Source organism: Sus scrofa, chromosome 15 (genome assembly GCF_054392235.1).
Source record: "Sus scrofa isolate SSC_HxYL_T2T_F1_AM1 chromosome 15, Sscrofa_HxYL_maternal_Yorkshire_Landrace_v2.0, whole genome shotgun sequence".
NCBI lineage: Eukaryota > Metazoa > Chordata > Mammalia > Artiodactyla > Suidae > Sus > Sus scrofa.
Window position 1 is genome coordinate 60,110,225 of NC_139397.1, and position 13,330 is coordinate 60,123,554.

Genomic DNA, 13,330 nt, shown 5'->3' on the forward strand with positions numbered 1-13,330 from the left:
CAAATGATAGACACCAATAATCCCATCTACTGTAAGTAGGATGGGGAAGGGCTGCTACTGGAATCCAGAGATGGCCCCTGAGGTGCAAAGGGCCTTGAACCACGGTTAGGATTTAAATCAATGGAGTGAGTGCAGAGCCCCGTAGCGAGGGGGCAACAGTACCCAAGACGTATTCAGGGGATAAGAAGTAGACAATTTAGCAAGAATAGGGTGAGGGAGGCAGGCTGGATCACTGAATTACTCTATATGGATACATCATGGTAATAGTAATTGCTAACATTAAGTGCTCATATTTACTGAAATTTGCACAAGGAGTTTATATAAATACTCTCTTATTTAATTCTTTTTTTTTTTTTTTTTTGGTCTTTTTGTCTTTTTGCCTTTTCTAGGGCCACACCTGTGGCATATGGAGGTTCCCAGGCTAGGGGTCCAATTGGAGCTGTAGCCACCGGCCTACACCACAGCCGCAGCAACTCGGGATCGGAGCCTTGTCTTCGACCTACACCACAGCTCACGGCAACGCCGGATCCCTAACCCCCTGAGCAAGGCCAGCGATCAAACCTGCAACCTCATGGTTCCTAGTTGGATTTGTTAGCCACTAAGCCATGACGGGAACTCCAGATACACTCTTATTTAATTCTATCATGAGAGGTTTTCCCCCACCTTAGAGAAGTTGCAGCCTAGGGAACTGGTGCTACTGACTTGAAGTTGCATAGCCAATGAGTGGAAAGTCAGGCTTCAAACCTCGGCTGCCCCAAAGCACAAGGTCATCACTGTACCCGCTCTAGGAAGAACAGGTGAGAATCTGCGAGCAGATAAGAACAAGCCCAGGCACAGTGAGTATGCATGAGGTCTAGATAAACATGAAACAGCATGGGGTGTGAACTTGGAGGAGCAGAGAAAGGAGATGGGGCAGAAAGGGCAGCCTTTCTCAGCCAGCCCAGCTACCTGGACCGGGTAAATGGAGAGGCACGGACTGGTTTGAAACAAAGGTTTGAGCCCCGGATTGGGAACTTCTGCATGCTGCAGATATGGCCAAAAAAATTAAAAAAAAAAAAAATGCTTTAGGAGTCCCTGTTGTGATGCAACCGAAGCAAATCCAACTAGTATCCATGAGGGAAGCTTCCATCCCTGGCCTTGCCCAGTAGGTCAGGGATCCGGTGTTGCTGTGAGCTGTGGTATAGGTCACAGATGTGGCTTGGATCCTGCATTGCTGTGGCTGTGGTGCAGGCCAGCAGTTGCAGCTCCGATTTGACTCCTAGCCTGGGAACTTCCATATGCCATTAAAAAAAAAATGCTTTGGGTGAATAAGATAATTCTAATGTGGTCCATTCTACCTCTAAAGTTGTAGGAATTAGTTTACTGTAAAGGTACATTGTAATATGCATATAAAAGTCCTCCCAGAGTTCCTGCTGCAGAACAGTGGGTTAAGGATCTGACAACATTCACTGGGGTGGTGTGAGTTGGATCCCTGGCCCAGGAACTTCCATATGCCATGACTGCAGTCAACAAAGAAAAAAAGGGCTTCAGTTTCAGGAAAAGGTATTTAAACTACTTATTGACTTATTCAACAAATGTTCATTGAGTGTTTTCTATGTGTCAAGCGCTGTTCTAGGTAGGCTCCAGGGAAATAGCAGTGAACAAGGAAAGTTCTCGCTACCATTTGAGGTTTTCAGAATGAGAGCTTACCTTCTAACAGGGATGGGGAATCAACAATCAAAGACAACTCTAATAATATAAGATGTTGATGTATGCTATTCAAAAACTTTATAGGAAAATAAAGGTTGAGGGATTGATAATGACAGAAGGAGAGAGGCACTTTTTATTTTTTTTTATTTTATTTATTTATTTATTTTTGTCTTTTAGGGTTGTACCAGCAGCATATGGAGATTCCCAGGCTAGGGGTTGAATCGGAGCTATAGCTGCCGGCCTATGCCACAGTCACAGAAACGCTGGATCTGAGCCACATCTGCCACAGCTCATGGCACTGTGATCCTTAAACCACTGAGCAAGGCCAGGGATCGAACCCACGTACGTCCTCATGTATGCTAGTCGGGTTCATTAACCATTGCGCAACGATGGGAACTCTGAGAGGCACTTTTTATACAGGCTGCAGGGAAGGCTTCTGGACCAAGTGAAAGACTTCGAGCAGAGGCTTAAATGGAGGGAGGGACTGAGTCCCATGAAGATAGGAGAGAAGAATTTTCCATGCAGAGTGATCAAATAAGGGTGAGCGAAAGGGTCCAGGGTGGTAAGTTTAAAGAAGAGCAGGAAGGCCAGTGAGGATGGAGCCAAACAAGAGCTGTTTCAGGAAATGGGAAGAGCCAATGCAAAGGCTCTGAGTCTGGTTTAAGGAAAGTCAAGCTATCAACACGGTATAACAGAGTGAGCCAGGAAAACAGTGACAGAGACGATGTCAGAGAAGTGGCCACTGGGAAACCCTTGTCCATGAGTTGTTTATTATCCCATTATTTCAGGGTGGTAGGCACTGTGCCAAGCTCTGAGAACACAACCCCGAGATGGCCATGCCCTCAAGGAGCTTAAATTCCTTCTAATGGACTCCTGAAAACATCAGACATATTTTCACTCACCAACCTGATTTTCCATCACTTCATAGCTTGCCGGCTTCAAACTCTTTTAGTTATCAAGCTTTTGCTTAAGATGTTTGCTTAGCCCAGGTTTGCCCTTATTACCATCCCACACATGTAAACCTTCCTTAGGTTTTATGGGATAGTTCCAATACCGGTTCCTTGAGGGTTTTTCTAATATCCTCGGCTTGAAAAAAAATCTCTGCTGCTCTATTGTCCATTCATCCATCCATCCACCCAGCCATCACACTCATTGATTCTTTTTCTTTCTAATAGGTAGTAGGCCTATCCTGGGCACTGCTGATGCAGCAGTGGGCAAAACACAGTCTTGCTTTCGACAACATCAGAGTGAAATGGTGACATTTGACAAGAAATCTAGCCTTGAAATACAGGGAAATATTTCCATCAGTCTTTTTTTTTTTTTTTTTTTTTTGTCTCATCTGTGGCATGCAGAAGTTCCCAGGCCAGGGATTAAAACCATACCACAGCAGCAGCTAGAGCCACAGTAGCGACAATGCCAGATCCTTAACCCACTGAGCCACCAGGGAACTCCCACTGTCAATTATTTTTTTAATCAGGCAGTTGGTATTTGCTCAGTGCCACATTAAACACAGTGAAAATATAACAAAGTAAAATATGAAATCTTGACTTTAAGCATGTCTCCTGTTTTACAAATAGAATTTTAAACAATTTTTCAGTGTAGAGAATAGATAATAAATATCTGCCTATTAAAGATTTAAAATAAGTTCAAACAATAGAAATTCAATTGGATAATTTAGTATGACAAAAATATCTATGCATGACTTTCACTGATAATGGAGTAGATCTCTCAAACAATAAATTTCTGTATGGATCAATCAATTAAAAAATACTGCAGAACACCCTACCAACTAGACACTGTGGGAGACTTCCCCTCAGAATGTTTATATGTATAGTCTTTCTGGGAATAAGACCTACACATATGAAAAGGTAACTGAATTAAAAAAAAGCAAGACAGTGAAGGATAGGAAGCAGATCAGGAAATGATATAAATTCAGGGAAGTATTGAGGAGGAAGGCTTTGAACTGGTCCTTTGCTGATGAGCAAAATTCACAGGATGAAAATGAGTGAAGGTGAAACTCCAATCGGGGGAAATAATGACAGCAAAGTCCTGTCATGGAGATGGTTAAGTCTTACAAATCCTGCAGCTGAGTGTGGAGTAGGGAATTAGCATGTTTCCCTCATCACAGTCCCCAGCATATGGCCGGATGCAAATGTTTGTGGACTAAATGGAATTTTTTTTTTTTTTTTTTTTTTGCTTTTTAGGGCTGCATTTGCAGCATATGGATGTTCCCAGGCTAAGAGTCCAATTGAATTGGAGCTGCAGCTGCTGGCCTACACCACAGCCACAGCGACTGCCAGATCCCAGCCACGTTTGTAACCTACACTGCAGCTCACTGCAATGTGGAATCCTTAACCCACTGAGCGAGGCCAAGGATGGAACCTCATGGATACTAGTTGGTTGGTTGCTGAGCCACAACAGAACTCCTAAATGGATTTTTTTTAAAAAAATGAATGAATAAGCCATAAAGAGCTACACAGATTCCTATTTGACTTAGAAAAAAACGGTGCTTCCGAAAGATTGACCTGGCAGAAGTGACCATGTAGAGTAGGAGTGAGTAGCGAGGAGAGTGAAGAGAAGGCCACCCCTAGGGAAACGTGGAGTCCTGCGGAAGGTGACAGGGATCTGCTCCAGGTCATGTTGCGGACCTAGGGAACATCTGAGGGCTGGTGATGGGTATGAGGCACCAGATAGAAGGAGGAGCCAAAGATGACACCAGGCACTGGAAGGATGGCGGCTTTGGAAGGGAGGAGGATGCTTAGGGAGAGGGTGAAATCTGGGGGTGGGAGGAAGGAGGGGCTGAAGCTTCCGTGCCGCTGCCACCCCCCCACCCCATCCCCCCAACTCTCAGAAGGAGCCAGCTCTCCTGTGGCAGAAGGGACCAGACAGGAGTCTCTGTGAAAGGTTCCTGTTCAGCATGTCCCTCCTTCCTGCGGCTACTCTTCCCTGCAGTTCTGCAGCAGTACAAGTTCATTAAATATGCCAGTCAGCAAAATGTGCCTATGATCGCATTCCTTTATTTTATCTGTGCTCCAGCAGTTAAAGGCCCTTTGCATGTTTTGTAAGTTCTAGGGGTGGGGGGCGGGTTCTACTTTACTAGCTTCTGTGCTGGGGAGCGTCCTAGTGTGAGGCGCCCCAAGCCGCTGGTATGGAGAGGGATGCTGCTCTGGCCATTGTACCCACCACCTGGGGAAGGCCAGGGTTGTTCAGCTAATAACACAGAGTCAAAGCCTTGGCCAGCCCCTCTCTGGAGCCCACATCTGTGGAGAGCTTTATAAATAGAGTCGATTTCTGTCTGGACCAGCCTAAGTGAGGACTTGCCTGAAGGCAAGTGTATGTATATTTAGGTGACTGCTCCACCTGTTTCCATCCTGCAGTTTGCATGCTTGGTTGAAGCACATTTGTTAAATACAGATAACAATCAGCTCACCATCAAGTTTATTGGGCATTCATTGCTTTGTCTTTGTCAGAAGGATAATAATGGCTCACAGAGTTTCTGGGGGCAGTGGCAGCAACACAGGGACCAATTAGGAACAGTAGTGCCAATGAGAGATGAAGGTGGCTGGTACCAAAGTGGCAGCAGGACAGAAAGTGGATATAGATAGAATATATTTGGAGGTAGAGCCAAAAAGACTAGTTTCTTGACTAGGTGATGATGGTAACCCCTGTAACTAGAGTACTTAAGAATGAGTGAGGGTTTGTCCTGAAAAACTGGTGGATCATGGTGCCATTTACGGAACCAGTTTGAAAGAGAAAAAAGATTTGGCTTTGGAGATGTTAAGTTTAAGACATCTATTACCCAGCTAAGTGGAGTTTCTGAGCAAGCAGTCAGATAGAGTCCAGGGCTGGAGATTCAAATTTGGGAGATAGATTTTTTGCAAATCTCCAACCTCCTCAGATGTTAGGTTAAAGAAAGGAGGGGGAAGAAATGTTTCTGGGTTTCAGAGAAACGAGTAATGATGTCCATTTGTTCATTCATATTTTCATTAATTCCCCAAATACTTCTTAAGTGCTTCTGGGCGCAAGATACCGTGTTGAATTCTGTGGGTACAATGGTACTTAGAGGAGCAAAACCGGTGCAATTGCTGCCCTCAATGAACTTGGCACCTAGAGCAGAACTGAGCAATATGATCTAGGCTTCATATGTAAGTTTAAATTTTCTAGTAGCCACATTAAAAAGGTAAAAAGAAACAGATGAAATTAATTTTAATATGTTACTTAACCCAGTATGTCCTGAAATAATATTTCAAAACATAATCAATATCAAAATTATTGAGATGTTTTAGTTCTTTTGAGTAAGTGTTCAGAATCCATTGTTCACTTTACATGCACAGCACATCTCAATTCAGCATCATCACATTGCAGGTACTCAGTAGTCATATGTGGCTGTTGGGCAGCACAGACATAGAGCAAGTTGTCTCACTTTGCGCCTTGATATGCAAACCCCTCCCTTCTGCCCACTGACCATCTCAGGACATTGGGGACCATTTGGAGCTCCAGAGAAGTGGAAACCCTGAGATTCGCAGCCCCAGAGCAAAACCATCAGTTCATGCTGTCTGAAGGGCCAGCAATGGGCGCCTGATGATACAAGGGCCATCATTCCAGAGATCAGTATCCAGCTGTGCCCAGCCACACCTGGATAATTATTGACCCCCCTGCAGGGTAACCACTGCAGGTGTTTAAAAGTGGGAGCATTGCTGCCATGGTAAATATACTTATGGGCAAGGTTAAAAGTGGGGTTTGGGGAGTTCCCGTTGTGACGCAGTAGAAACAAATCTGACTAGGAACCATGAGGTTGCAGGTTTGATCTCTGGCCTCACTCTGTGGGTTACAGATCCAGCATTGCCATGAGCTGTGGTGTAGGTCGCAGACGCAGCTCAGATCCTGCTTTGCTGTGACTGTGATGTAGGACGACAGCCATAGCCTCTGATTGGACCCCTAGCCTGGGAACTTCCATAAGCCGAGGGTTGGGCCCTCAAAAACCAAAAAAAAAAAAAAAAAAAGAAGTGTGTTTTTAGTAAATCAAGTTGTTTTAGTCTAGAGTCTCCCTGGACTGGACAACCTCCCTTATCACGGGTCCCTGACTCCATGAGACGCTACTTCCCCTCTGAATCCCAGCATCTGGCCATGGTCGAGCTCAGCATGTATTCCATCAGTCAGGGGAGGAGAGGGTGCGGGATTATGTTTTTGAAGTTCATTCCTTCAAATGACAGATACAGACAAAGGCTAATGCCTTCCCTGACATCCTCCTCTCAGGAGGAAGTAACATGGTGCTTCTTTCTTTAACAAGTATTTGTCATAGCTGGGCACCTCTTCCCCATCACCTGCAGTTCAAAGGTCAAGGGAAACAGGTCTTGAGGACAGGAGCTTCTGAAAGTTACAGGGGGAGGGCGGAAGCTTGGACAGGAACAACTCGTTTCCCACAGTGAGAGTGGGAGCTTGCTGCTTAGGAAAACTGCTTCTTCCCAGTGGTTTCAAGAAGGCTGCCCATGCAGACAAGCCCACAACCCTGTTTACATTTTTCCCTGCAGATGCCACAACTGAGGACAGATTTGGCCCAGTGTGGGCATGCATGCAGAAATTTGCCCAGTTTTTCTATCTTTTCCCTTCTTGGCTCCTCTGTTATTTCATTAGAGATTCTGAATGCCAGATTCTCTCTCTTCTGGCTTCTTCAGCCCGGAGCTGTGCCTTGTGGGGGCGCTGGCAACAAAGGAAGGAGACCGGCTGTGATGGTTTGGGACCCCGAGAAGCAGCAGACAGACTGACCAGGGAGCTGGAGAAAGGTGGGCCGGCCATCAGACTTGAGCAAAGGAGGAAGGAGGGAGGGATGGATTCGTCCTTGGCTCCTGTGCAAGCGAAGGGAATTTCAGCAAGGCCAAAGGGAGCCTGAGTCAAAGTCGCCAGCCAAGCAGCCAAGGGTGGAGCCTCAACTGCACGGAATGATTCACACCACTAACAGTGTCTTCAACTCTGAGGAAACAGGTCATCCCACCCAAGGACACCCCTAGACAGAAGGCTCCCTAAACGGCTACTTGGCTCCCTAACCAGCTACTTGGCTCCCTGCCGATTTTGTGAAGTGTTTTATTTCATTCTGCCACCAGCTGGAGATTTAAAGGCAGCCATTTCTCTTTCAGAGACATCCCTAAAGTTATGGCTTTCTCAACTTCTCTTTCCCTCTGCCCAGGTGGCCACTTCAAAGGGCACATGACTGCTGGAGTTCCCACTGTAGTGCAGCGGAAATGAATCTGACTAGGAACCATGACGTTGCCGGTTTGATCCATGGCCTCGATCAGTGGGTTAAGGATCCAGCATTGCTGTGAGCTGTGGCGTAGGTCACAGATGTGGCTCGGACCCAGCGTTGCTGTGGCTCTGGCGTAGGCCAGCAGCTACAGCTCCAATTAGACCTCTAGCCTGGGAACCTCCATATGCTGCAGGCATGGCCCTAAAAAAGCAAAAAAAAAAAAAAAAAGCACATGACTGCAGCAAGAGGGAATAAATGAGACGCTGACAGAGGGGGTCTGACTAAACCTGGGTTTCTGTGATTGTGGTCCACAGACCATCTGCGTCGGAGTCACGTGAAGCACTCTCCAGGGAGATGCCATCAATTGCACCCCAACCTACTTATTCAGAATGTCCCAAGGTGAGAAATCCAGAATCTAAACTCTCCCTCTGCAACCCCTAACACACATTAATTTCCCCAAGTGATTCTTCTGCACACAAGTGTGAGCCCCAACCCTGTGATCGCCAAGCTCTCAGATCAAAAACCCTGTGGCCTTATGATCCTGATCTGAGAAAATTTATCTTACTTTTCAGTTGTTTACAGCTTTAAAGTTTTAAGCTCTTTCCCTATCCCTGCCAGCATCCCTGGGTATAATCTCTGGACCTTCTCTTTTATTAGTCAGGGATCTGTTTTTTAAGTCTCAGCAAATTATTCATAAATAATATACATGATATGTTACACACAAGACCTTAGGTTTTGTGTGCGGGATGGGGACACTAACAGCAATACATGAGACACCCTGGCCAGAAGGCTCATGCAGGCCACAGAAGGGGCTAAGACAATGTGGAACCAACTTTGCTGCAGGCCAGAGGATCATCAATCACAGCCTGGATGATTTAAGATCTTGGCCTTGCCAGTTGTGAAATATGCCGGGTTTCAATCCTGGCAATAAGTGTTTATAAGTGGTGGAAACAAGGTTCTAGAAGGCTTATGAGAAGGAAGACATCACAAGCATCTGGGAAAGGGAGGGAAGCTTCGTAGAGCATGTGGTGACTGAGAGAGCCCTTCAAGGATGGGTAAAGGAAAAGGACTGGGAAAAGGACGTTCCGATGAAAGCAATGGTCTGAGAAAAGGCATAGGCACAGGGGATTGTGGGGTGCGATTGTGGAATGGAGAGAAATTCAGTTTGGAGTGAGTGGGGACGGATTTCATTGGAAAGATGAACGGTTCACATCATGTCAAACCACTCCAAAACCTAAAGTCTTGGAGTTTCCATTGTGGCGCAGTGGTTAATGAACGGTTAATGAACCTGACTAGGATCCATGAGGCTGCAGGTTCAATCCCTGGCCTCGGTCAGTGGGTTAAAGATCTGGCATTGCCAACTGGTACAGCCACTATGGAGAACAGTTTGGAGATACCTTAGAAATCTATACATAGAACTTCCATATGACCCTGCAATCCCACTCTTGGGCATCTATCCGGACAAAACTCTACTTAAAAGAGACACATGCACCCGCATGTTCATTGCAGCCCTATTCACAATAGCCAGGACATGGAAACAATCCAAATGTCCATCGACAGATGATTGGATTCGGAAGATGTGGTATATATACACAATGGAATACTACTCAGCCATAAAAAAGGATAACATAATGCCATCTGCAGCAACATGGATGGAACTAGAGAATCTCATACTGAGTGAAATGAGCCAGAAAGACAAAGACAAATACCATATGATATCACTTATAACTGGAATCTAATATCCAGCACAAATGAACATCTCCTCAGAAAAGAAAATCATGGACTTGGAGAAGAGACTTGTGGTTGCCTGATGGGAGGGGGAGGGAGTGGGAGGGATCGGGAGCTTGGGCTTATCAGACACAACCTAGAATAGATTTATAAGGAGATCCTGCTGAATAGCATTGAGAACTATGTCTAGATACTCATGTCGCAACAGAAGAAAGGGTGGGGGAAAAAACTGTAACTGCAATGTATACATCTAAGGATGACCTGACCCCCTTGCTGTACAGTGGGAAAATAATAAAAAAAAAAAAAGAAAAAAAAAAAAAAAGATCTGGCATTGCCGTGAGCTGTGGTGTAGGTCACAGATGCAGCTCGGATCCCCATTGCTGTGGCTGTGGTGTAGCCTGGCAGCTGTAGCTCCTATTTGACCCCTAGCCTGGGAACTTCCATATGCCGAGGGTGTGGCCCTAAAAAGCAACAAACAACCCCCAAATCTAAAGGTTTAAAACAACAACAACAACAGCCATTTACCCTGCTCATGAATCTACAGCTATTTTTGTTCCACTCGGTGTCAGCTTAGCTGGGGCTGGTGGATCCACTTCCCTAGTGACCACTCACATGGCTGACAGTCGGAGGTGGCTGTTTGCTCTTCTTTCTCTGGGCATCTCTATTGCTTGAGTTTCCTCACAGCTGTTGGGTTGCAAGAGTAAACATTCCCAAAGAGCCAAGCGGAAGATGTGTTGCCTTTCATGACCTGGTTTCAGGAGTCACAGGATCACATCTGCTGCGGGCACAAGCCCTCCCAAATTCAAAGAGCAGGAACACAGGCTTTGCCTCTCAGTGGGAGGAGTGTCTATGTTTTTTGTAAGAAGAGAATGTGGGAAGAAGATAATGCAGCTAAATTTGGAAAATATATATAAGAATAAACTCTATTAATACATTAAAGAGTAATATAAAGTGCGTTTTAAAAACACAGATGATTTCATTATATATATCACGACACCCTTTCAAAGACACAAAGCTAATATTATCCTTATTTTGCAGACGAGGAAACAAAGCTTCGAGAGAGAGAGTAGAAAGGTAGATTTACCATGAATTCAATGAAGCTTTCATTTCAGAGCCCCTCATTGGCACTGAGAACTGCTTTCAAGATCCCAGAATTGTTTTCACAAAAGCTTATGCTTTCTAAATTTTCAGAGGTAAGATATCTTAACTGCAATTGGTTAAATCTATCATATGTTTTCACTTCATCCTCCTCTCCATCACATCTCTCCTTGTGTCAGCTGTCACTGGAGTGGTTATGGGCATTTTGGAGATGCAGTTAAGGGGAAGGTGAATTATGGATATGTTTAGTTTTGGTGGAGTAGGATTTACAGATGTGATTTTCAGTAACGTCAACATGCAGTTGTTACTACTGGGCTTCTCAAAGTCGAGGTGATGTCCAAGAATACTCCTCTGGTTTACTGGAACTCATCCAGCAATGTGATACAAAAGTCCAGGGTCAGAGGTCACACCGTGACATGACCGTATCCTGACATCCGGAATTAGAATGAAAACATATGGGTCATGAGGAGAAACAAAGTTTGAAATGTACATAACCAGAAGCTAGTCTGTGGAGCATCCTTCCAACCAGAAAATAATTGTTGTACCTGCCCAAAGGCAGAATAAAATGTAAGGAAAGCAGAAAAACATTATGATACAAGTATTAAGAAAGAAACGAAAAGAAGACAGGAACTCAGGGCTGCTGACATCCGAGAAAATGAATGATGCCTGTGGTGAGTTTGCAGGAAGTGGAAGGAAAACGAGTTGTCACTTGTTGAGAATAGGAATGGGGTCATTATCAACCCATCAGCAAAAAGCATGGATAAAGTACCATTTCTTACATGGCCCTGTGCGGGGATCCTGGAGTATAGACACGCTGGAATAGACATGGTTCCTGACCTGTAAGATGTAAGGTAATGTAAAATGAAGCTAACCCAGGCTAGTTTATGCAGTAAAACCAACAGCAGAAGGAGAAGAAGAGTTATACGATGCAGTAACTCTATCTATGTTGTTCAATGGCACACATATTTGTTACTTGAGGTGGAATTCAGGTAGCATGTTTGGGAAGAGAAAATATGGGAAACAGTCACGGAAGTCCTATACAGGACAGGAATCAGAAATCCAACTGCAGAGGCCTTGTGGAGGAAAAGGATTCTAAGAATCACTTGCAAAGAGGGGTGGGCAGGGAAGTTATTCACCGTGCAAGCTCCAAAGAACAGCTGGGTACAGCTCACGATGCAATTACGGGGTAAGAGGTAAAGGAACGTTGACTGTGCTTGAGAGGAGTGATCTGAATAGTAATTGCTATCATTTTTTTAGATACCCATGTCAAAGCAGAAGAAAATAAATTGGGTAAAAATAATCTTCATTCCTGATGACTCAACGCCCTTGAAAGAGAAACAGCCTTAGATGTATTTGTTAAAAGGCCAGAGGGTCCACGCGACGTCAGAAGGAATGGAGAGTTGGGTCCAGGGGATCAGACTGAGTACAGCAGCAATAATGAGACCTAAAGGAGGAGACAGGAGGAGTTCCCGTTGTGGCACAGGAGTTAACGAATCCGACTAGGAACAATGAGGTGTGGGTTCAATCCCTGGCCTCGCTCAGTGGGTTAAGGATCCGGGGTTGCTGAGAGCTGTGGTGTAGGTCAAAGTTGCGGCTCGGATCCCGCATTGCTGTGGCTGTGGCTATGGCTGTGGCTGTGCTGTAGGCTGGCAGCTGTAGCTCCGATTCGACCCCTAGCCTGGGAATCTCCATATGCCGTGGGTGCAGCCCTAGAAAAGACAAAAAGACACACACACACACCAAAATTAAATTAAAAAAAAATAAAAGAGACAGGAGCTAACAGACTAGGATGGAGGCAGAAGCTATGGGAAAAGGCACGTGTGCACAAAGAGATGAGCCGTGGCAATGGAAGAGATGAACGGAAGCTCACTATGAGGATTATTGGTGGTACTGGCCTCTCTGAGAACAAAAAGTAACTGCCTCCGGTTGTGTTGCTACTACCTCTAGCCAGAGCCTCGTTCTCTCCGCGTACCTACTTCTCCAGTCCCTGGGCAGGGCCTGCTGACTTATTCACACCTGGTTCTTCCCAGTCTGGGCTCCGGGCCATCACCATGCCAACTGAAGGCTTCTAATCTCCTTATCTTTTCTCACCACAGGAGTCCTAGGCACCAGAGATGCTTCTCTCCTTCTGGAAAGTCCCTTCCCTGATTTGTGACTTGTGTGACCCACATCAGTGCCTTATCCCTCCCTCTGCTGCTGCCTTACATTTTTCTAGGGCTCTTCTTCCATATTCTGCACCTCAACTGTGGGCACCCCTGGTGTCTATTCCAGCCCTCTGCCCTGGACTCTTTTCTTCTTTACTTTTCAAATAAATATGCATATTACAATAATCTCCAAATCTGCATTTCCAGAGCCAACATTTTTGCCAAAGCTTGGAGTACATACTCCTTGATGTCTTATCATCATTCCAAACTATAGCCAAAATATCCCACTGCAGTATCTCTGGAGTTCTGGGATGCGGGTTCCATCCCTGAACCTAGTACAGTGGGTTAAAAAGGATCCAGCATTGCCGAAGCTACAGCATAGGTCACAGCTGTAGCTCAGATCTAATCCCTGGCCCAGGAATTCCATATG